Here is a 25,063-nt window from a genome sequence, read left to right on the forward strand (position 1 = left end):
CACAGAGACAACTGCATTGACACGGATCTTTGCAAGTGTCATATTTACAGAACGTAATCCAGAACGCTTCCTCCTTCTTTTCTCTCATATTTTACATATAAACCTGGGAGATACCAAGATCCACTTCTAGGGGATCCTGCATAGATTCCGAGGCTGCACTAAAACCGTGCCAACCCTTGCAGCCAGCCAGACAGCCTGCGCTCACGCGCTTTCCCAGGATCGAATCGGCTCCTTGGGGCAAACCAGCGTGGAAGTGTCGCTGAAACCCAAACCCCCGGTTTCCCCCGTTCCCTCCCCGCTCCTTCTTGCAGGGCTCCACAAAGTAACACCCGGCGCTTCCTGGTAGGTTTTGCTGAATGGGGGAGGGGCGGCGCAGGCAGTGGCGGAAACCAGACATTACAGATAAGCGCGTGCACAGCCGTCGGCAGGAGTCTTTTGCACTGCAGCTGCATGAGGTTTGGGGCGCCGAGCATGCCGCTGTGACAAGGCGATCGGCAAGCCTCCCCCCTTCCCACCCCTCCAGTCTTGGCCATCATCTCCTGAATCCCCCACAATGCCTTGGTCGGTCTGTCTACCATCTGATGGTTGCCTCTGAACAGCAATGTGAGAGGTAAGAGGTCTTCCCCCCTTCTTGTTGTTGATCCCCCCCCCTTTCTTAACACTTTGCAGATCTGTGGTTCGGGGGGGGGGGGAGTTGCTGCATGTTTTCAAGACTGGCTGTCTAAAGGAAGAAGGAAGTGAGCGATTGGTCGTTGCCTTGCCTGGAGAAGTGCAGGGCTCCGGCGTCTACCATAGTTTAGGATTTCCTATCGCTTCCATCATCGAAGCAGGAGGTCGCTCCTGCAGCTCCTGCGGGAAGCCGCCGCTTCTTCTCAAGCGTGTGGACGTGTGCTCTGCAGGGTCCGTCCGGGTGCAGTTTTGCAGTCTGTCCGCACATACACACGCACGCAGACTGGGGACACCCGCCAAGCAGGTGCACGAAGAGCCCTCCGTCCCCTGTCACTCCCTGACCTTTCTTTGCAAGCTTAAATTACCCCTGAACTTGGCTTGCTGCGTGGCCCTTATTATAGCCCGGCGCAGCTCTGGGAAACAGAATAATGCGCTTTACTTTAGAGCCCTCTTTCAGTGCACTGGCCACACAGCACTGACTGCAGCCGGCTGCACAAGGTCCGGCGACAAGATTTGTCAGCTTAACCTTCTCTGCAAAGATCCGAACACCATTTTCCGTCGCTTTTTCCTGGTGCGGTGGGGGAAAGATGAGATTTCATCCAGCCATCTAGCCAGTCTGCTGACTCAAAATCTAAAAAAAAGAGTTAAAATGTGGGCCAGATATGTTAGTGGAGAGGGTCATTCCTTGCCCACTGCCCATAAATTATGTGTGACATGTTTAGTTGTGCTTCCTTTTAAGGGTAGGACTGTATTTTGGTCCACTGTGGCTTTTGCCCAACTTTACAGGGCAAAGGATCCCCCCCTTTTTAAGAGATGAGTTACTTTGAAAACAGAAAAAAAAATCCTGCTGGCTCTATGTAATTTTATTTACGCATGCACACACATACACTTTGTACATATGGCATCTAGCAACTGGAGTTTCGACTGCCATGATGTGCCTTTATAAGAAATATTTGTCAATTTTGTTCCACAACTGGGAGATGTCAAATCTGTGTTTCCTTTAATGGGCAGGAATTTGTTAATGGCACTGCATCGTAAGAAAAAATGTTATGATTCAGGTTTCTCTAGGGGACTGTTAACTGTGCTGCAGTGTACAGGGTTGGCTTCAAAGTAGTTCACTGGCACAGGTAAGTTTTTAAAAAGCCAGTGCCCAGATCCCCGGCTCCTAAATGTTAAAGTGGCTGTTTTAGATATTGGTCTGATTTCATGTAGTTAAAGCTAGGAGGGAAGAAAAGTTTTGCAAGGAGCTGTGTAGGAGTATCAGTGACATATTGCAAATACCTTAGAGGATCAAAAAAATGATGGTTTTTAGGGTTTTTAGGCCTATTAGTAGATGCAGAGAGAGCTTTCCACATTTGACTCCTTTGAATGTGTGAACTTGTGTATTCAGAAGGATTATAGAAGAACTAGACTTCCTTGAACTCAGATTTTCCTAAGTCATCTAGCACTGTGACACTTGCATACGTGTTGTTAGATTTCCAAGATGGGCAGAAGATTAAGATTTCTGGAGTTGCTGAAGATTTTTTGGCAGACAAGAGAAAGCTCGTGGCTAGTCATCTGAAAATGTATGAAGAACAGGAAGGACAGAAGAGGGAACCTGGTTAATTTTTTGCCATAAGGAAGATAAGATTCAGAGTTGCATATAGGGAGAGAAAATGATATTGCTTAATGAGTTTTCAGTGACCTGACAGGGAGGCAGTGCAATCGCATTGCAAAATCTGCAGTTGACCCACCATGACTAAAGAAGACTAGAGAAAGGAACTCCAGGGAGACACAGCAAAGTGACATTAGCAGGCGTCTGGGCAGAGAAATTATGTTGGGAAGTACTGTTTCTACTTCTTGTACAGGATGTTTTAAAATAATTGTCAACTCTTTGCAAGGGAGTTTGATTTTGGAGCCATGTTAATTACTTCCCCTGCATGCAGCAAATTGAGGGTCAGGGAGCAAAGAAACCATCATTTAAAAACAACAACAACAACAGAATATTTGTTTTAACGCTGCTGTCAGAATTAGTGTCGCTTTTTGTTTCCTCCTGGGAAGCACTCACTAGCTGGTAGTTTATTTTTCTGGCCAAATAGCTTTTGCAGAAAAGCAGGAGATTTCAGAGATAGTAAGAAAGGCATGACTATGAAATGATCTGGGGTAGTGGAAAGAGGAGGAGAGAGAGGGAGGGAAGATAGGGCATATGCAAAATAAAGATGGATGGTACACACATGGTGCTAACATTGAACTGGCAGATCAAAATCTATTCCTTTAAAATCTATCCCTTTCTTTAACAATGTTAACAGTACGGTGGTGGAACTTACTGACCTGATTTAGACAGCAACTCAATGACTGTCAAACCATAGTTTAGTGATCTATAGTCCCTTCAGTTTCTCCTCCCCCTTTCCCCTCAGACTTGCCCACTTTTCTCCCCTTTCTTTCCTGGTTAGTGATAGCTGTGGTTTGGTGTACATCCAAACTAGAGTAACCATAGTTACCAATAGGTGTAGTTTGCTCTCATGTGATATAGTTTGAATTTGGGAACTTATCCTAGCTTCAGTCTCTGATTTGAGAGCTCTATGATTAGGAATAACTGTAGGATATTTGTTTAAACAGCATGGTAAAAACTTGTCTTTTTATGTGGAAAGAACCTGAAATTCAAAACCCCATTCTTCTATTAGGCTCATTGGGTAAATTTTGGCCATCCAGTCTCTCTCAGTCTAATCTACCTCATTGGGTGGTTGAGCATGCGCAAAACAAAACAGAAATATGGAAGAGAAGTTGTTTGTCTGCAATTTAGATTTATTTTACATCCTCTGATGGGTGCAGGATGCAATATTGTTTTATTCTACCAAAAATATGTGAGGAATAGCTTAGAGTAATGTAAGGGGGTAGCTTAGACTAACAGACAGGGCCTTGGGCAAGGCCACTCAGGGTGGAAATGCGAACGTGCATCTGTGATGTACATATTCCAGAATTCTATCCCTGCATCTCCTTGAAATTTCTAGGAGAACAGTGAGCTAGTTTATATGCTGAACTGTTGGCTAATTATTGCTGTATCTTCAGAAGCCTCCTTTGGACAGCTTTTGGGCCATATGAAATGTTGCCAGCTAGAAGAAAAAACCCTGAGATGAAACAGAAGGGAATATTAGAGGTCAATCAGTCACCTTCTTCACTGTGTAACTGAGGAAATTGTAAGATATTCTATAATTATTACAGATACTCTAATTGGATTCCATTCCTACAATAGTCATTTCTGAAGACTCTCCTTTTAAAAAAATCACAGATAAATAATCTCTTCTTTAGCTATTATAGCCAGAGTCCTGTAAATTATCTTGATAAGGTCAATAATATCTTGAAAATTCATTCCTAAACAGAATGTTTGAGGAGCAATTCAGTAAATTTTTGCCTAGTCTTCAAAGAAGCCATTGCTTTTCCCATTGCAGGTAATTACGTGACAGGAAATTTCTTTTGGCTCAATTTGACTGAGCATTGACACTTTATCACATTCGTGACCTGAAATATTTCCCTTAACCCAAGACAACTTGTGATTTGTCTGTTACACAATTGAATGGTTGATGAGATCCCCAAACTTAGATCAGTGAACTTGATCAAAGCCATCTGATATTTATATTGGAGAGGTAGACCTTGGCATTTACAGGGTTCAAAGTTTATGGTCAAGGTCCAAAGAGCTATTTTAGGACTTAAACTTATACTCTCTGAGAGTTTTTACTTTTCCCCACATTTAACCTGTAGCCATTCCATATCACAGACTTTCATTTCTAGAGTATTTTGCCACTTGGTATGTTAAGGAGATCCCCTTTTTAGGAACACAAGGTCAAAGATTTCGTGGGATGGAGAACTGGCTGTGTACTACTTTGGATTTCTGCCTGATCATTTATAGGATGTTTTAGTTCTGTGCTATATTATAGCCAGACTTGGAAAGTATTTGCAGGTCAGATGAAAAATTATTGTGAAGAAGTTCATCTCCATTTTCAAAAGTCTTTAGCCTGCTTGTGCATTTCATATTGTTCAAATTTGGCATGAATTTTAAAAAAATAATAAAATACAATGTAATGCTTGCTGAAGGCTTGACTGAGTTTTCCCGGAGTTCAGATATTTCTCAGTAACATTTTCCAAATAAATATAGTGGACTCTGTTATCATGGTGTTTTTTAAAAAGAAAAACACAAAAAAATTGGAGTTAGGTAGTGGACAACTTTGAACATTAGACTTTTACATGGATGGCTTTCTTAGTTTACGTATTCCAAGGGTTATCAGTTTGATCCATGTTATTTCTATAATTCTGATGGATTCCCATGTTTTTCAGTGAGGGAGGATTTATTTTGACAGACGGAGCATGCAATTAAATTGGTAGGACTAAATTTAGTGATCCTCTGAAGATGCCAGCCACAGATGCAGGCGAAACGTCAGGAGAGAATGCTGCTAGAACACGGCCATACAGCCCGGAAACCACACAGCACCCAAGAACTAAATTTGTTGTGATGCAAGCAATAGAAAGGGGAATTCCTCAGGGAATGATGGGAGGAAGAGAATGAACTTGTGGCAGAGAAATCTATGGGCGCATTCTACCCAGGAACCCATAAAAATCTGCAAGCAGTTGTGTCACGACATCACTGTGCCCAAGATATGTAGTACTAGACATAGTCCTGCTCATTTTTTAGGCCAACCCTTGGTGAAACATGACACAATAGTATGTTGTGTACACAGAGCTGGAAGAAGACCAACACAATTGTGGCTTAAGCTGCAGTTGGCTCTTGCTGGCACTGGGCCATCTTAACGCATGGGAATGCTGGGCAGTTGTGTGTGGGCCCTATGAGCATAGGAGCCCCATGCTAATCTATGCATGCTGTGACTTGCTGTCAATAAATAAATAAATTCTATACTATACTAGCGGGGCCCGGCCACGCGTTGCTGTGGCAATTATCCTTCTCAACACAGTCTGCAACCCACACAGTTGTGCATGCAGGTCCAATGATCCCCAGCATAGCCTTTTGGGAGCAGCGGTGGCATAGTGGCTAAGAGCTGGTGCACTCTGATCTGGAGGAACCGGGTTTGATTCCCAGCTCTACAGCTTGAGTTGTGGAGGCTTATCTGGGGAATTCAGATTAGCCTGTGTACTCCCACACACACCAGCTGTGTGACCTTGGGCTAGTCACAGCTTTTTTGGAGCTCTCTCAGCCCCACCCACCTCACAGGGTGTTTGTTGTGGTAGGGTGAATGGCAAGGAGAGGTTGTAAGGCCTTTGAGTCTCCTACAGGAGAGAAAGGGGGGATATAAATCAAGCTCCTCCTCCTCTCTCACCTGCCTCCTCCTCCTCCTCCTCCTCCTCCTCCTCCTCCTCCTCCTCTTCCTCTTCTTGCATGGTCAAATGGAATCCCTCTTTCCCTTTTCAATTCACATTATTATATGGTGGTGTCTTGGTTTTACCCCAGTATAAGGTAACCACTTTTCCAAACTTCCTACAAGCTTGGTTTAACTGTATCCCAGAGCGCAAATCCCACTGTCCACATTTGAGGCTGGCTTGACACTGAGCACTTTGAGTCCCTGGATTTGAGTAAGAGCAGAACTGGGGCAAGGAGGGCTGTCCCAGTCAGGCAGCAGAGGGCAGGGGTGGGTGAGGCGCTCAGAGTCGCAGGCCAGCTCCCTGGGTTTTAAAGGGCCATGTGCAAAAAAAGAAGCAGAGGCAGTAGTGTTGGTTTGCCCCACCCCGTGGGGATTTTCTTAGAAGAAAAGAGGCCAAACTCCAGCTCGCTTTGAAGTAAAAAGAGAGCTGCATGGTGAGAGATATTGGTTGAGGGAAGTGGGTAAGTGGTGGTTGGATGTGAGGAAAGGGGAAAGGAGTGAAAAGAGGTGTGTGTGAGGGATGAGCTGGATTAATATAGGATGCAGGAGTATGTGTGTTGTGTGAAGTAGTAGTGGGTGAGGCACAGAGAGTGAAAGAAGTTACACTGTATGTGTGTGTGTGGAGGAACACCACCTAGACGAAGTCTCACGACAGAAGTAGTGTATGTGTTTCACTTCCACTCGTATTACCTAAACAGTTATTACCTATTTACTGTTTCCACTGCTCATCTCTGCCTGCATCTGTCACTAACAACATTCCTAAGCCCTCATACAAAGCCCTCAGGCCACAGACATGCTGCACAAACATTCTAAGGGTGACAGTTAAACAGAGCCAGCTTCATGGCCTGGTACGCCAGAAAAAAGATGTTTTACCTGGCTCAGGTATGGACTTTTGGCGATTTGAAGGTCCGATTATCTGCCTGCAACAGGGAGGGACGCCATGTGAAAATTTGGGGGCAATCCGTCCAGCCGTTTCGGCGTTAGGGAGTCACCAACAAACGGATGGTTAGCTTTTTATATATATAGATTAAGCTATAAATATTTGTCATTGGAAAATGTGTACTTAGCATGTGTCTTACTAAAGATAATGAACAATATTAACATTTATTTTTAAGATAGTGACAGTTGCATTCCCCTCTGATTTAGTATCACGGTCACCTCTGCAACCACACGTGCATGGATGTGTATGTGTCTTATTCTCCACTTTGCCAAGGGGGTGTAATGCTGTTAAGATAGCCCTGTGCTGGCATCTCTTGCTCCCACCTCTCTTAGCCTTCCACTGGGTGATATTTTCCCAATGGAAAGGCCTTGCTTCATTGATGTTGAAGTTAGTGGCAGAACTCCCATTTACATGAACAGAATTGAATTGTGGCCCAAATCTGTTTTTGTTTGAAACCAGTAGGTGATTAATCATACTAACCTGTGACTATACCACCATATGATTACCAGGTTTTGATGCCAAGGTTGTCAAGAGTATGGGTATAGAGGGCCTAAGCTGGTTCATGTAGTATAGTGAATGGTAGCCAAATGGGTATGAATCCATTGAGAAGCATTGCAGTTGAAGTAATGTGACTTGTACACTTGGTCCTTGGTATGATGTCCATGATGGCTTATTCACATTGCCTATAATTTCTTGATGTTGCAGTCAGCAACAGATAAGCCAGCCCATAGACTACATACAGGAAGGCGAGATGGCAGCACAAGAAACACAGTTGCTGCATAAGTATCTTCTTATCTTTGGAAGTGGAATGATATAGTATAAGTGGATCTCAGAAGCTAAGCAGAGTTGGGACTTAGGTGGGAGACTGCAAGGAACGCAGTGCCAACCATCTCTTCACCATTTGCTTTGAAAACCTTACGGAGTTGCCATAAGTTGCCTGTAAGGCAGATTCCACATGGGCCAAAAACAGCGGTGTGAAAACAGTGTAAAAGGGTTTAAAACAGTGTAAAAGGGTTTACACTGTTTTCATACCACTGTTTTTGGCCCATGTGGAATCCACCTAACGATGATACTTTGCACACACACATGCATCACTCTTCTTTAGCAGCGCTTGTTACATTTCCACTTATGGTCTGGAGTACCACAATGGATGAGAATAAAATAACTAAACAGATATACCAAATGCTACACGTCTGATGACATTATTAGATACATATTTTTTAATTTTTTCAGTTCTCTAGTGACCATGTCCAAATTCAAATGCATTTTACCTTCCTGTCCATATGAACCTGCATTAATCAGTAATAGCATTATTGGATGGCTACTATTTTGACTTGCTGAGAGGAGAGACAGTTTATAGATTGAAACTCTAGATTCCCAGAAGAGATGGATTATTGCATAGAATAGACTGTGGCTGGAATGGGGAGGCTTAAAGAAAACTCTGTTGCTTTCTTCTTGGGATATGGCATTGACTGCCATTACGTAGGTTAAAAGCATGCTTCTGGCCTACTGTGTATATTTGCTTCCAGTATATCCGCACATTCAAATTTCGATAAATGGCAGAAAAATGTAGGGGAAAGCCCTGTGATTAAGTGGACAGATCTTCACACCTTTTGGCCTGTATGATCAGAATGCCATATTATTGTTCAGTTCTAGGTAGATTTACAGCTTTCTAGTTCATGGACTTAAAAGAGTACAGTTCTGTCTAAGACTGCACTGTTAGCAATCCCCTGAAAAGAAGTATGGTGGGGGTGGGGGCATAAAATTGAATGGTTGGGCACTTTTCTTAAAAATGGCTAAACCCCACAGTAAACAGCATGAAATGCCCTCCAAAATCTGAGGTAGAGTTAACTCCCAGGAACAGGGCATTTTGGACTGTTGCAGGAGGAGGGAGATGGACAAATCTTGTTCTGTGGGCTCAAAATCCTGTGCCTGTGGAAACACTAGTGTAGACCCAAGCCTTATTTTCACCAAAAGTTTGTGTGTGTTTGCGTATTTTCTTGTGCAGTATTTAAAATTGCAATGAAGTGGTATTTGTGATAAATTAAAAAATGACTATTTCTAAGACAAATTAGAAATATATCTCATCATATAAATTGAGCATTGTCGTTATTAGTGCACTACACCAGGGAGGGCGTTGTCTTCTAGCGCTGTGAAATGTACTTCAGCAAGGTTTCACAGTCAACACTGAATCTGGTAATTGCCCAATAGGATTGATTTATATTAGACTATTTCCCTGGCTTCTCCTTTCATTCTTTCTTCCTTGTAACTGAAATGAAATTCCATCAATTTTCCATTTTTGCCTGCAAGGTTAGAAAAAAATAATAATTTGGTGAAGCAGATTCTCTTTGCTTCTAGAGACTATCTGAAAACTGGCTGTTCATTTAGTGCTCTTAAGGACAGTAGGATTCTGTTCTACCAACAGCCTGGAACAGTATTTCTTTTTCACATTACTGAGAGCTACATGTCGGAGAACAGAACTAGTACAAATGTATTTGGAGAACACATGTTTGTGTGGTACAGAATTAGAAAATTAAAAAGAGAGACTTTAAGGGCTCACTCATTCATTATATGACTTTCCATCTGACATGAGTCATATGTGTGTGCCTTTCTTTCCTATCTTGGGAAAAATTATGATTACATTTATTCGGATATGGTATAGCGCTAGACACCGGATAACAGAGATATGATATGCAGACTAAAATCATACAACTCCATTCACTCCATACTTATTTCCCATGACTGTGGAGAGAAAAATATTGCACATTTTCATATTTTTAAATATTTTGCCCGTAAGTGCTTATGGGGTATCTATGCATTTGTTACAGCCGGTGCTCCAAGTTTATCTGATGAATGCTGACAATCTCTAACATTGTGAATTTTAGGACACACAAAGATCTACTGGTAGATGATGACGGTTACCTAAGTATGATTGCTAGTGGTGTATGTCCGAAAATGAAGGGAATCTATTTTTGGACATTGGATTGTCAGTGCTCTTATGAGAATTTACAATCACCATATTTTGGAAACCCCATATGTTGTCATTTTAATATTTTGTCTGACAGCATATAAATTGCCTACAGGACAAAGGAGACTGTTAAAAATTTTAGAATGTAATTACAAGCTCATTTAAAGTTATGTTACAATAATTAAACAAATTGTAGACTGGACTATTTGGGGTCATTTTATCTCACATTTCCCATTCTATATACAAAGATATAGATATGAGGCCCTGTTTAATTTATAGTTTTAAGCACACTGGGAAGTCACATGATGGTAATAGATCTGACTCAGTACTAACTTTTGGACTGTAACATAATAATTTTTAAAAGACAGATAAAGTATTACAAGTAACATTTGCAGAGTGCCGTTTCTAATCTTGTGCTGATCCTGAAGAGTTTTTATGAGAGTATTGTATGTTCAGAGCCTAGGCTTCATGAGCTTGTTCTATCAAAGATGAAAAGCAAAATTACACATTCATTTATATCTCATTCATATGTAATACCTCAGCTTTCAAGTTAGATCCAATGCCTTTTAATGGAACTGGCTTCCATGGAAATTCATATAGCTAAGCTCACGTAGGAGTTGCTTCAAAAATGTTCTGAGGTAATGCTTTATAGAAAGGGGAGGAAAACAATAAGGTCAGACCAGAAGCTTTAACAAACAATATGAATAAAAATTATAATGATGGTCCCAAACTTAGGGCAAGACAAAAGGAGAAGGTCTTCTAGCCAGTCAGTATGAAACCATGGCTCACTCCTGACAATGGCCATTCCTCTGCTAACTGCCTTCTTTCATCGCAACTCTCTGTTTTCCTGAGAAGTTTCATCTTTTTGAATTCTCCACACCACGAGGAATACGCCACCTCCCCCACCCCCCAAGTTTCTTCTGTGGCTGCTTCTCTTTCTTGGAGTTCCCACCTCATCTCCTTGCCTTCTTGGCAGGCAACCATTCACCCTTCCTCCTCTATAGGAAGCACCTATTTCTGAAGGCAGTGTTTCCAGACTAGGGACAACTATGCAGGTGAAAACATGCAGCACAATTCTTAATAACAAATAAATATTCTTACAAGGCTTAAACCTATACAAAAGGAAGAAATTGTTTATGCAGAAAACTAGTATGGTAAGGGACAGCCTGCTATATTAGTTCACAAAAAATTATATAGACGTTGAAGAGAAAGCATTTAAAATGCAACGTTCTTACTAAGGCGGTAGTTTGTGTGCTGCCTTGGCCTGTGGCAGAAGGTAGTACATATAGAGGAGTGGTGTGGGAATGAGGTGGAGAAATGAAGAGGCGATGCAAAGGTCCCTATTATTTCCAAGAATGACACTGTGTGTAATCTGTATTGATTCCAACTGAGAACTGTAAATAATGTAAGTAAAAAAATACATTTTGGAAGGTGCTGCTATGTCTTCACTACTTAAAAAAAATAAAATAAAAAGATGTTCAGTCCAGATGAAATCTCTCAAGGACTACTTTCCTGTTTCTTCTGATCATGAAAATGTCATCTGTGACTCTGAAGTTGAGGTTGGGTTGCTAGCCTCTAGGTGAGGTCTGGAGTTCATCTGACAGAGATCAGTTCCCCTAGATATAATGGCTTCTTTGAAGGGCAGTAGCAATACATTCTTCACTGAGGTCCCTTCCTTCCCGAAACCCCGTGGTCTTAGGTTATACCCCCAAATCATTGGGAACTTCCCAGCCAGGAGTTCACAACTGTAAGTAGAGAGATGTTTAACAAAAAAAGTGTTAACTTAAGTTGGCTGTCAATGTATTTTCATGTAGTGGAGCCATTCAAATACACATTTTAGTGAAAATATTCTGAAATTATCACTTGTTCTCAAACCTATAATGATTGTAGATGGGTATTAAGTGGCAAAGCTTGGCATCTAGATTTGCTGTAGTAGGGCAAGGAATAGTATTTCTATTGTCTTGTCCACAATTATGGGAAATGTTGGTCAATAGCATCTTTCATTCATGGTAGCCAGAATGATTGTCATTCGATTGCATTGGGAGACTGTCAGTAGCTTGCATTGCAATTTACTCAGGAAATCAGTACTGTCCCATGAATAACTGAAGTACTGGAAGTACTGGAGACACATGGCTGGAGTGCATCTAGGTACCTCTATAGAAGGGTCCCCAACCTTTTTGAGCCTGTGGACACATTTGTCATTCTGACATGGCATGATGGGTGCAGCAACAAAATGATTAGTGGAGTCAACCACCAATGATTGTCACTGCAGTAATACTGTGTAGATCCTTGTTCTGTGGTACTACCCTGTTTCCCCGAATATAAGACATCCCCTGAAAATAAGACATAGCGCATCTTTGGGAGCAAAAATTAATATAAGACACTGTCTTATAGTCAGGGAAACACGGTAGCTGCTGCCAAAGCAGCATTAAAAAATTAAAATCTCCAGTAATCAGTCAAAAGTCTTGCTGGGTAAAAGCCATACCTGGTCCTATCCACTTCCTAAAAACACTTGGGTGGCAGAAAAGGAGTTGCATCCACAGAATGGTGGTGCATTTTGGATATATTATCATTGTTATTGTTATTGTTGTTGTTGTTGTTGTTGTTGTTGTTGTTATTATTATTATTATTATTAAAACTTCATAGCCCGCTCAACCCCCGAAGGGCTCTGAGCAGTGTACAAGGCCATGACAAGGTGATAAAACAATTTTACCTTTGGACAGCACATTTTCATCAGAGTTTTTTTTAAAAAAAGACATTTTAAATATGACGTTGTGAGTAGTAATCCATGCAGTTTCCTTAGCTCCTTTTCTAAGGCTGGTGTTTCTTTTTAATCTTAACTTAAAAATTTAAAAACATACTATTCCATTATGTTTTAAAACAATTAAGCCATAATGAATCAAGAGTATAAAGGAACAATAATAAACAAATACAGGCAGTAAGAATTTGATTGGCTCCTGCTAAGGATGGACAAAGTACAATTGTCTTCGTTAAACAAATACTTGCCACAGAGGAAACTCTTATAAAGAAACAAGATAACTTTCTCCCTCTCATTTTATGTACAAGTATATTTATTATACATTTAATGCATTTTTTAAATCCTGCTTTTTCTGTAAGACTTTCAGGGGAGCATGCCATGGTTTCCACTTTTCTAATTTATTTTCACAATAATCCAGTGAGATAGATTGATCTGAGAAAAAAATGACAAACCCAAAGTTTTCTGGCACATGGGGAGTTGAACTCTGGATTCACTGATGCTGGGCCAGCATTCTAAAGCGCGTACCACACCAGCCGTCTTTTTTGGTAGCAAATAATAACTTGCCATTACCTGACACCAGACCGTGGTATGAAGATTAGACTGTAATAGCAAACTCTGTGAAAGAGAAAGCTAATTCACCAGTTTATCCTTATACATAATTGTCTGATGGAATGTCTGACGAACCCCCAGCTAATGGGTGTGCAGGACTCACAACATTCTATCCCATCCCCACCCACCTTCCCCCAACCCAGGAGCTCCCCCCCCTAAACAATATGGACTGCTCTCCTAGAGGGGAGTGGGAGGGAGGGGTCCCTCCTCCCTCCCCCCTTCCTGAGCCCATTTTATTTTAATTTAAAATGGGCTATAGTGCTAGTTTATTATACTTATTATAGTCCTTTCACATTGAGGCCCTTTCCACACACGGGCGGAAATGCACTTCCACTGGCATGAATCATTTTGCCCCCCTCCACCCACCGTCCCATCCAGTGTCACTCTGGAAGACTGCAGGGACCCACCCATACTGCCCTCCGACCTCCAGGGGTTGGAGGGCAGCGTGGGCGGGGCTCTGCAGCCCTCCAGAGTGACGCGGGATGGTGAGTGGAGGGGGAAAGTAGCATCTTCCCGCCGGTGCTGTTCGCACCGCGCCGATGGGAAGACGGTGCTTTGGAAAAACCTCGCTTGTTTAGCAAGGTTAACAGGGGTGGCTTCATGCCGCTCCTGAGCGGCCAGGACGGCCTCCTGTGCGAACAGAAGCCCAGGGATGGCGTTTTTGCCGTCCCTGGGCCACTCTATTATGCCCGTGCGGAAAGGGCCTCTGATTCATGTGGGCTGATACAGTCAGTAGGAAGAGGCATCTAATAAGCACTGTGCTAGAATTAGGAATACTGAAATCTGAATATGTACAGCATGTTAGACATGATAAAAAAAATTAAAATACCATGAAAGAAAAATTGGTATTACATCAGTAGAAAGCAATGCAGTGACAACAGGATAATACATGTGCCCAAACTGATGATATGTCTATACACACTGGTACACTCTACAGTCCTTTTCCCTTTATAAAACACATTCCTGAACCATTCTGTTATAATAGACTCCTATTATGGTTATAGAAAAGTCGTCCTGAATAGCTCTGTCCTACATGCTTTGCAGAATGGCAGAAGCAGGAAGCCTTTCTGACCTCCTCTGGCACAGAGTTCCACAGAGTGGTTTCAACAGAAAAAGTGTGTATATGGACTGTGGTTGATCTCGTCTGATTGCAGGCCTAGAACAGATAACTAAATATGTTGACAGTCCTGCAGATATGAGGATCCAGGCCCATGCAGCACTTTGCGACAAATAGCCTGCAGAAGGTGAATAGCACCTGTATGCGTTTGGGTTAAGGACTGGTTGAGACCATAACAATAGCATGGAACAAGCTCTCTCCTGCTGCATCATGGTCTTAATCTTGTGGTTTTTATTTACCAACTTGAGAGATCCATTCACATATCTCCCAGTGTCTTATCTAATTTGGTACTGAATTCCAGTCCTGTTAAGGACATGCACATATGCAAGGGGGCCTCTGTATGCTTATTCCTAGCTTACTAAGGAACTATGCATGCAGGTGAGTGTTGTGTACATGGTTACTCAGCTCAGAGGACCAACTGGTGCTGGAGGAACATGGCTTGGGTAACATACTTAGTACCTTTCACCATCTTTTGCGAGAGAGAGATCAACGGGCTTGATGTGTCCTTTATCCTCCCTCGTTTCCATATGCTTAATGCTTACTCTTGCTGGGTATCTGACTGAGACTACGCATGTATGCATGTTCTTTGTGTTCAGTCGGATCAGGCCCCTTCCATTTAAAAATGAACTCTTTTTGTGATTCATCTTAAATGAGGCCTGGTATTCATTAAAAGTACATTTTGTGTGAGGAGTGCCACACTTATGTTTGATTTTCCATTAAGTATGAGAATTCTTTTGGAAAGATGGAAGAACATAAATAAAGCAGAGTACTAAATAACACACATATATAAATAGCTCCGGTTTTAAGTATAACAATAGATAAGTCTTTCCTATATAAAATGACGATGCAAGTGACGCCTACGTGCTGGGATTTTTATTATTATTATTATTATTTTAAGATAGCTCTTTCTACATTTAAGAAATTGCTCCAGGAGAGAAAAAAACCCTTTTGTTAATGAATTAATTCTAGATAGTACACAATTTAAAAATCTTTTTTCTGTTGTTTCCTTATGGGTATTACATAGAGTTATTCAATTATCAGGCACCTTATGAACTAGGCAAAGTTCACCAATTTTGAGGAGATAATATTTTAGACCGAGGTGTATTCTAAAACACATACTTCAGTTTCGCTCATTTTTCATTTTTTACAAATGGGGCTCAACGAACAGCATGCTGACAAACCACATGAGTAGTGTTTTTGTCAGCTGCATTGGTGATGAACCTGCATTCATGCCTCATGATGAAATGGTTGGTAGGTACCAAACCAGGACGTCCTGGAGTCTTGCTCAGCATGCAGAGAGGGGATGAGCAAGTCATGTCAGAAACTTGAACATGGCAACTACATTGTTCAGAAACAGAGCTGTTGAGACTCCGGCATGATTCCATCGTACCTGATGTTCCATACATGTTGATCCTATTATGTTGGATTTAAAGTGCGAACTGGATCTGAAAGGAACAGATGAATTTATCTCTTGAAGCAGCTCTTGTCAGAGTCTATCCAAGCTAGGCATATTGGAGTCGATCCAGACTAATTTCCACTGATTACTCATTCTCACTGAAGACTCCCTTATGTCATTCCTCAAAATTCCCTATCCCCCATGACCAGCATTCTGTTGAAATCAGTAGGCTGCTGTAGAATGGGGAGGCAGGAAAGTTCCACTCTGCTACTGGAAAATTTCATCTGGATCCAAACCATTGTAGGGTTGTTCAGTGCAAAGATATGAACTGGGCATTTCCTTGTTTACAGTTTATTTTCATAGTCAAATACTAGGTTTCTTCTGGTACTACTACTACTACTACTACTACTACTACTACTACTACTACTACTACTACTACTACTACTACAAGCAGTAGTAGCAGTGGTGGGATTCAGCAGGTTCGCACCACTTCGGCAGAACCGGTTGTTAGAATGGTTCTTGTAAACAACCAGTTGTTAAATTATTTGAATCCCACCACTGAGTAGTAGTACTATTTTTATAGCATTTGAATGTCCAAAGTACTACAATTTCATTTCTAAATGAATAGATTATACAAGTAGATAAACTGGATAAATAAAGAGGGATTTAATCAGACACTAACAACTTGTCCACTGTAGCCACAACTACTAGTTATTTATTCTTTATAACAGCAAGCTCTTTAGCAGTGGATGTACTTAAAAAATTTTTTTTTGCAAATACCAGACAGCTTTTCATCTCCATATACAAATAATGCAGACACAACAAAGCCATATAATAAAAGTTGAGGCATGGGTTTGACTTGTGGCAAATGGACTAGCTTACTCCCATATTTCTTTTTTCAAAAGTTCAGGATCGATAAAACTATTTGAGACATTCTCATGAGCTTGTGGGCAATTATTTATTTCCCCCCTTTTTTCTTTGAAGAGCCAAAAGATATATCTCAGACTGTTTTCGGCAGTCCCCTGAATTCTGCAAGAAGATTACTGTGCATCATCAACGGGATCTTGTCTGAGAAAGGCATCCAGAGTCTCAGTGGACATGTAGAACTGGAGTTACACAGTTCCTTAGAGTTAGGTTGTAATATGTGAATTTCCTATAAAATACATATACAGCTTCAGAAAACAAGGCTGGTAAAGAAGAACAGCTTCTAAAATCTGGTGTAAGTGTCCTTCCCAGCGAATGAGAGTTGGTTGTTACATTTGTGTGCATTATACATTTTTTTTAAAAAATCCTCAAAGAATATTATTCCTTGTTAGTGTTTCCATAGTAATGTTATAGCTAGTGACATGTTTGCAGTTTTTGAAACGATTACCATTACATCAAGCTGCTGTGAAAAGCTGGAAGTAGTACAATATTATTTTAATGATTAATTTGAGCCACCTTTGCAAACAAATTCTTTAAAGCTCTTGAGCATTGTAGAATCATGGAGGCTTTGATCTGACCTTCTTTAGCACTCGAGCTACCCAACCATGAACAGTGATCTGAATGGTTTGATCATTTGTATGCATTGAATTGCATTTGACTGCATATGCAGTATATTATTAATCCTAAACAATTTGGCTGCCATCCAGACTCTTTGGGTTACCCAGATATTCTTCTGCTAGGAATTTTTAGTCTATTGATATAATCTAATAGCAACGTTTCCTGGATTGTGCCAATCTGAAGCTATAGGGCAGTGGTGGCAAACCTTTGGCACTCCAGAAGTTATGGACTACAATTCCCATCAGCCCTTGCCAGCATGGCCAATTGGCTATGCTGTCAGGGGCTGATAGGAATTGTAGTCCATAACTTCTGGAGTGCCAAAGGTTCGCCACCACGGCTATAGGGTTTGTATTTGTTTATTGGGGCAGCATGTTTTATATGTCTGGATATCTCACCATGGAAACAAACACATGTCTTGCATGTAGCAAAAAGGCATGTCAGGAAGCGGGAAATTCTTGTTTTTTTCTCCTTACTTGGTTGATTTTTCTAAACATATAATCCCCACTAGTCTGTCCAGGAACAGCTTTACCATGTGATTTTGCTGCTTGTATAAATTGGTCTCAGAAAGATGGCTCTGGGAACTAGACAATAGGCATACCGCGAATGGTATCTCTATATATAAAAAGCTAACAGTGACTTTGTTAGTCACACCCTAACGATGAAACGGCTGGACGGATCGCCCCCAATTTTCACATGACGTTCCTCCCTGTACTGGGCAGGTAATCGGACCTTCAAATAGCTGAAAGTCCATACCTGAGCCAGGTAAAACGTCTTTTTCCTGGCGCACCAGGCCATGAAGCTGGCTGTGTTTAACTGTCACCCTTAGAATGTTCGTGCAGCATGTCTGTGGCCTGAGGGCTTGGAATGAGGGCTTAGAATGTTCGTGCAGATGGGCAGAGATGAGCAGTGAAAACAGTAAATAGGTAATACTGTTAGGTAATACGAGTGGAAGTGAAACACATACACACTTTGCCGTGTGAGATGTCAGGTGGGATTCCCCCCCCCCCCCCCACACACGCAGGTAACTTTCACTCTCTGTGCCTCACCCACTGCTACCACACAACACCCTTCGAGCCCTTCGGGGATGAGGCGGCCTATAAATTTAATAAATTTAATAAATAAACAAACAAACAAACAAACACACATCCATCTCATCCTCACATACCTCACTCTGCCCTTCCTCACATCCAACCACCACTTACCCACTTCCTCACACATATTTGCCACAGCGCTCTTTTACTAAAAGCGAGATGGAGTTCGCCTTTTTCTTCTATGAAAATCCGCGGGGTGGGGGTGAACCAACACTACTGGCTTTTGCACATGGCCCTTTAAGAACCCAGGGAGCTGGCCTCGATCTGAGCGCCTCACCACCCTGCTTCTGCTGCCTGACTGGGATAGCCTCCTTGCTCGAGTTATGCCTTACCTAAGCCAGGACTGTGCGTGTCAACCAGCCTCATGGACAGTGGGATTCACACTCTGGACAGTTCCATTGTGGAATGGAAAGGGTTACCTTATACTAAAAAAACAAAACACAACCATATAACAATGTGATTTGAAAAGGGAAAGAGGTATTCCATTTGACCACCCCAAAAGGCTATGCTGTGGATCATTGGACCTGCATGGACATCTATGTGGGTTGCAGACTGTGATGAGAAGGAAAATTGCCACAGCAACGCATGGCCGGGCCCGCTAGTTTTGCATAATTTTCGTGTTCTATGAATTCAGCAAATGGAGATCTGTTTCCTTCTATTGGTCATGGGAATCTGAAATGTGGAGCAATGGATTTGGGGTGCATGTGTGTGGGTGCACTAAAGCAGAGTGTTTCATTTTATGGTCAGGGACATAGTAAAATATGTTGAATATAAGTGCAGGCACTACAAATCAAGTCTTCTTTAATCACAAGTTAGTTTAGGAGGATTTCTCCTAAGGTACATGGAGCCCTTGAAAGTTATACATAGGGTACCAACACAGCCTAGTGTCTGGGAATTCATTGTTCTGGCCATTTTTTCTTCTCCTAAATTTCTTGAGGGTGGAGATTGAGGTTGAGGAAAGGGGTTTATGAGCTACGAGTGTGCAAATGGCACGCCTTCTATCATGAATTCTGTCCAGAGGCTACAGGAAAGCCAACGTAGGCTGTAAACCATTAACTTAGTTGGGGGAATCATGAGGAAAATGGCTCTGGTAAATAGGTTGTGTTCCTCAATAAGCACCAGGGCACTTTCCCTTCTGAAACTGACATGCCTTCTCTGGGGCTTTGGTTTGGCCAACCAGGTAGCCAAAAACCTTTGCTTGGTTTAAGCATTAGTTCCCCTACTTCACAGGAAAATGAGTATCTTTTGTTAAAATTGGTGGATAAGTTTGGAACAATCCCCTGTTTGGTGTGAAACTGTCAGATGCCATAGGTTCACGTAACTTCTATGGATATTGTATACTTCTGACTGAGTAATTGACAAGCTCTGCTACTATGTCCTTTGTGTTTGGAAGGCATACAGAACAAACATTTGTAAAAAAAAAGAACCAACGGAACACAAAACGTTCTTAAAATAATTGCTCCATTCTTAAGAGTTTTTTCTTATCTTTCAAAGTTGCCTTATCACAATGTCAACAACTTCGTCTTGACATTCTGAAAAAAGCTTAGCTGGTGCTTTCACCTACTGTACTACCTGCTCTCATGCCACTCCGCCCACCGCAAAGTCAAATGTCACAATCATTCTAAAAATGTTGCACCATTATAAGAGTTGTAAGCCAGCTGCAAAAATAAAAACAGTGGTTTCTGACATCCAGGAAAGGAAGCCTCCTACCTCTTAAATGTACTAATTCTGACAGTTCGGACAGCTTAATTGCTTGCCAGGCTTTATGAATCCAGTTTTTTACATTCAGATGATTTTTCAAGTTTTTTGCCAACTTCATTTTAGCCACCAGATCTGCAATCGTTGCCCTGCGAATGGGCAGTACATGATCTATTGAACATATTAGGGTAATTTTGAACCTTGAAAATCATCATAAGCTTTAATTACCTGCGTTTTTTAATTTCAAGAGTTGGCAGTTTCAATTCTGTAAAACCTAACCTAACAGCTAAAGATTTGTGAAGCTTTCATTTGAGGAGGGCAGTTTTGTAGCAGCGAGAGACAGCACAGGTACACTGCATTCTAAGGGATTCAGCGGCATAGAAAACTGGGTAGCATAGAAAACTGAAAAACGCCCCGGCTGACCTGAAAACCTCTATTGCTGCCCAATGGGCTACACGACACTAAAATGTGGCGTAAGTTGCTGGGCAAGGTAGGGGATTCTCCCAAACTGAAAGCCCTGCAGAACCTGACTAAAGTTGGCTCCACCCCTGAGAATGCCCTTGGACTGCCCACACCCGTGCTGGTGTGGGCTCCCTCAGCAGAGGGGCATCAATGTACACAGCAGCTTCCGGGTTTGGCCATGTGCGGTTGCACAGCCCCCTGCTGCCAAAATATAGCCTCTCAGCCAGCGCATTTGCCCTTTGTGCTGGTGAAATGGGCACCCATGTTGGTTAGGCCCTGCACTGCTTCCATGAGTCCTTTTCCACCTCCACCCCTGGATTGCATTGTAAGTCTTGTAGTGTCTGAAACTGGATCTCTTCTCCTGAACCTTTAATTCTGATCGCTGCATTGTTTCCTTTTTCTTGTATTTGTTTCCCTTTCTCTTTCATACTGTATCGTTCCTTTCCTTAACACATAAGTAGGCCTTCTTTTCATTTAAAGCTTAATACTACTGAACGTAGCTAAAAACATACAACTGTCCCCTCACTCACATAAGCATTCACATAGTAGCATAGAAGCAACTTCTGAGGCACTTTATAAATAAGAAAGATTATTACTGATTAATGTTCTGCACAGAGTAATTTTTACAACTGAGTGGCAGCTGCAGTCCTATCATGAATGGAGACAGAATGTTGCTAGATCCTAGTTTGACAACACATGACTGTCACCATTAATCCTGGTTTGGTGTTCCAGTTAATGGGAAAGATAGAAACTCCAGTTTGTTTAGAAATGTGCAATCAGACATCACAGTACATTGTGAGCAGGGGCTTCTCAAACATCTGTTCTTCAAACATGAGGGTTGGCGTAAAGGAAGAACAGAAGGAGAATGTTAGTCTAAGACCAGAGCATTGCTTGTCAAGCTTGTTTGCAATGCCTAAATAAAATCTTAGGTATACTAGATCCAGGACTTTATGAGTTGTGCCAGAAAAGCCAAAAAGAAAATCCTACTATAAATACTGAAGAACTGGTTTAATCCTCTGTTGGTAAACAAGCCCTTGTTATTTGTGCAAGTCTTTTAGATCTTTGGACTTAATACTACTGCACGTAAAAACATACCACTAACATGTCCCCTTCACTCACACAAGGAATCACACACACAGGAACTTCTTTGCGTTGCAGTCCTGTATGGCTGGCGTCAGTCATGCAAATCTCTCCCCTTGATTGGCACTCCTACTTCTCTGGAGTGCTGCCTGATTGGTCCTAACCTCTCCCCAGTTGTATGGCATTACATCACAGTGAACCAGTTATGTCTGTGAAGATCACTGCTGGATCATGCATTGTGGGATTAGATACCAAATACTGTTCAAACTGAGAGTTATATTGAATGCATGGGTGGAGTTGGAATGTACTAAAACAAGAAACAAGTGAAAAAGTGGCATTCCACATTGCCTTATGAATGATTATAGTAGTTTATCGGGTTTTTATTGCATAATTGATCTCTAACTGTTATAGAATTGTGTGGGTTAGACTCTTTTAAAAAAACTTTTTAGTAGGTATGTTGACACGTGGAGTAAAACAGCCAAAGTCCTGCTCATCTAACAACAGAATAGCCTATATCTTAATAGTGTAAACTGAGCAGCCTATTCAAATGCATTATCTGCTTGTCACAGATTGTCAGAAGAATATGAATATAACAGTGGAATGGAGTAATGATTATTATATTTTGAACTGGATACCAGTCTGATACCAGTTAGGGTATGCTACACTCAGTATGCTACACAAAACACAGGCAGAGATTCTTTAATGCTTTGGGTTGAAAGACATGTTTGTCTGCCCCCCTCCCCCATATCTGGCCTAAGGGAGATTTCTGGTGAAATCAAAAATTTGCAGAATGTGTTGTGTTGTTTTGGTTGCTCTTAGCAAAAAATATTGTACTTTACTAGGGGATTTTACTAGGGGTCAGTATGGCTACCAACGTTTTAAATGAACAAAACACTGATCCAGTTTCAAACAATAATGGGAAGCAATCTAAATTGAAATTCCAAAAATGCAGATTTTTAATTATGCATTTTTGGTTTTAAAATCCATTAAAGTTTTGAATAGCGGCTTCTGTAAAATTTTCAGTTTCATTAGTTTTGAGTTTGTTAGTTTTAGTTCAATTTCTGTGTTTCTCAGTTTTATTCAGTTTTATTTGGAGTTCTGAAAACTTGGAAGCAGGACTGCTTCACACATTTTTCTTCTGACTCTCAAGATCCCACACTATAGCTAGGGAGTCGGTGATGAAGGAAGGAAAGGGATATCACAATGGAACATTCTACCTTTGCCTCCATTAGCCAGGATTGCTGTGTTTTTAGTCTCTGCTTTATAGGAGGAGTGTTGCCAGCTTTCACACAACAGAGATCAGTTCTTCTGGAGGAAATGGCTGCCTTGGAGGACAGAATCTATAGAGTTCCTCCCTTCTTCCCCAGGCTCCAAACCCAAATCTCCAGGAATTTCTGAATCTGGCAACTCTCCTTTTTCTGCTTGCTTTCAAACTGTTCTCTGCATCATTAGAACAGCCCACACCTGTGCCGTCGGCCATTTTTCTGCCAGAAAATAATGTCTCCCTTTGAAAAAAACCATGAGGTTTTCCAATAGTTGTTTGAGCTGATATAAACGCTCTCTAATTAAACTACCATGTTTATACCTACCTGCATACAGCGATGGGATCCAAAAATTTTAGTAACAGTTTCCCATGGTGGTGGGATTCAAACAGTGGCATAGTGCCATTGGGGATGGGCGGGGCACGATGGGGGCGTGGTCGGGCATTCCGGGGGCAGGGCATTGCTGGGCGAGGCTGTGGCAAGGACGCAGCTGCTGCTCTGGTCCTTGGGCGGGAAATGAATGCATGCAGGCGCAGGCTGCCACGCACTCCGGTGCACCTCCTGCTAGACTGGTTCAAGTTCTGTGCGCTACTGCTGAGGAGCGGAGGAGGGGCGTAACTAAGGCAAAAATCAAGTAGCAAAAAATCACCAATTAGTAACCCCCTCTCGGCACACACAAATAATTAGTAACCTACTCTTGGGAACCTGTGAGAACCTGCTGGATCCCACCTCTGCCTACATACATACGCCTTTACTGACATCAAATACCATGATTATCATGTATAGAATGATGGTTTAAACAAAGGATGCACTTTAAGATGATTTTTTAATGGACAAGAAGACTTGGGACCAGTGTTTCCTCTAATTTATCCCCAACTGCTGAGTGGAACTTTTGATAGTTTGAACAAAAATATTTTAAATTCAAATAAGGGAGAGAAAGAAAGAACAGAAAGAAGATAAAGAAAAAAGAAAGTAAGAAGGCGAGAAAGAAAGGCGAGCGAGAGAAAGAAAGAAGGGAGAGAACGAAAGAAAGAGAAAGGAAGGAAGAAAAAGAAAGGAGAGAGAAAGAACAAAGGAGAGAAAGATCCCAGCAGAAGTGCTCCTGGCCCTTCCCCTGTTCCCACATGGAGAATTGGAACCTCCTTCCAACCCCCCCTCCCCCCCCCCGCTCTCACCTTCTCCTATCCAGCAGAAGGCATTCACCCTGAGGATCAGCAGCAAGCGCCATCCCAGCCCTCCTCGCCTTGTTTGCTATCACCTCCATACCAGGTTGCACCTTCCCCCAGCCATTCCAGACCAGATCTTGTGCCTCTGTGCCTGCCCTCACACCCTTCTCCCCAGTCAGGCTGGTGGCACCCAGTGGAGTGTGCCTTCCCTACCCCCACCTGAGATTGAGGAAGATCACTGGCCACCTGGGAGAGCTTCCTCTGTTGAGCGTCCCCTCACACCCGCTCAATGAATGGCAATCTTTTTGTCCATGGAGCGCAGAAATGGTGAGCGTGCGGCCACTTCCCCGTGTAGCCTACAGGGAATATTGTTCAGGTCTATTTTCTGCAGTGGAAACACACTAATATAACTTCCACCACAGCATGAACAACTGCACTTTGATCTTTTGGTGACAGAATATAGAATATAGCCATAATAAGGTTTGTAGTTTCTGGAATAAAAATTGAATTAAAAGGGAATACTATACATTAAACTGCTTAAGTTAACGAACGCATAGCATTTTATAAGGCAAGGTTTTGCAATAGACTATAATTGAAACACTTCTGTGTTGAAAAATATTTTGCTTTCTGTGTTGAAAAATAATATTATACAGCGTTATTCCACCTAATCTCAAAAGCAGGAGAATGTTTGCTTTTCCAGAGCAGTCTAAGAGCTTGGGTATTCAGGGATTCAGAGCAGGTTAAGAGCTTGAGTGTTCAGTCTTGCTCTTTGAAAAACATGTTGGCACAGTGGCCAAGATCACCTTCTATCAGCAGCATCTGGCTGTCCGACTGTGCCCTTTCTTACACTCAGCAAGTCTTGCTGCTCTCTTCTTCTTCCTCTTCCTCTTCTTCACATTATGATAATCCTATTTAAGCAGAGTATTGGTTTCTTCACCACATTTCCCCATAAAAGCA

General features: G+C 41.9%; 1 protein-coding gene across 10 annotated transcripts in view; it reads left to right on the top strand.

Moving 5' to 3' along the window:
* Positions 1 to 200: 200 nt before the first annotated feature.
* Positions 201 to 25,063, top strand: part of MBNL1 (muscleblind like splicing regulator 1) — a 189,833-nt gene continuing 164,970 nt past the window's right edge. For 2 of the 10 annotated variants that reach the window (XM_048506759.1, XM_048506758.1), the window contains exon 1: positions 204 to 610. The gene's annotated coding sequence lies outside the window, so the exon portion shown is untranslated. Of the gene's footprint in view, positions 611 to 25,063 lie in introns of all 10 variants that reach the window. The other 8 variants (XM_048506762.1, XM_048506757.1, XM_048506760.1 and 5 more) reach the window with 8 other exon arrangements.

The sequence above is a fragment of the Sphaerodactylus townsendi genome, linkage group LG08, assembly GCF_021028975.2.
Source record: "Sphaerodactylus townsendi isolate TG3544 linkage group LG08, MPM_Stown_v2.3, whole genome shotgun sequence".
Taxonomy (NCBI): domain Eukaryota; kingdom Metazoa; phylum Chordata; class Lepidosauria; order Squamata; family Sphaerodactylidae; genus Sphaerodactylus; species Sphaerodactylus townsendi.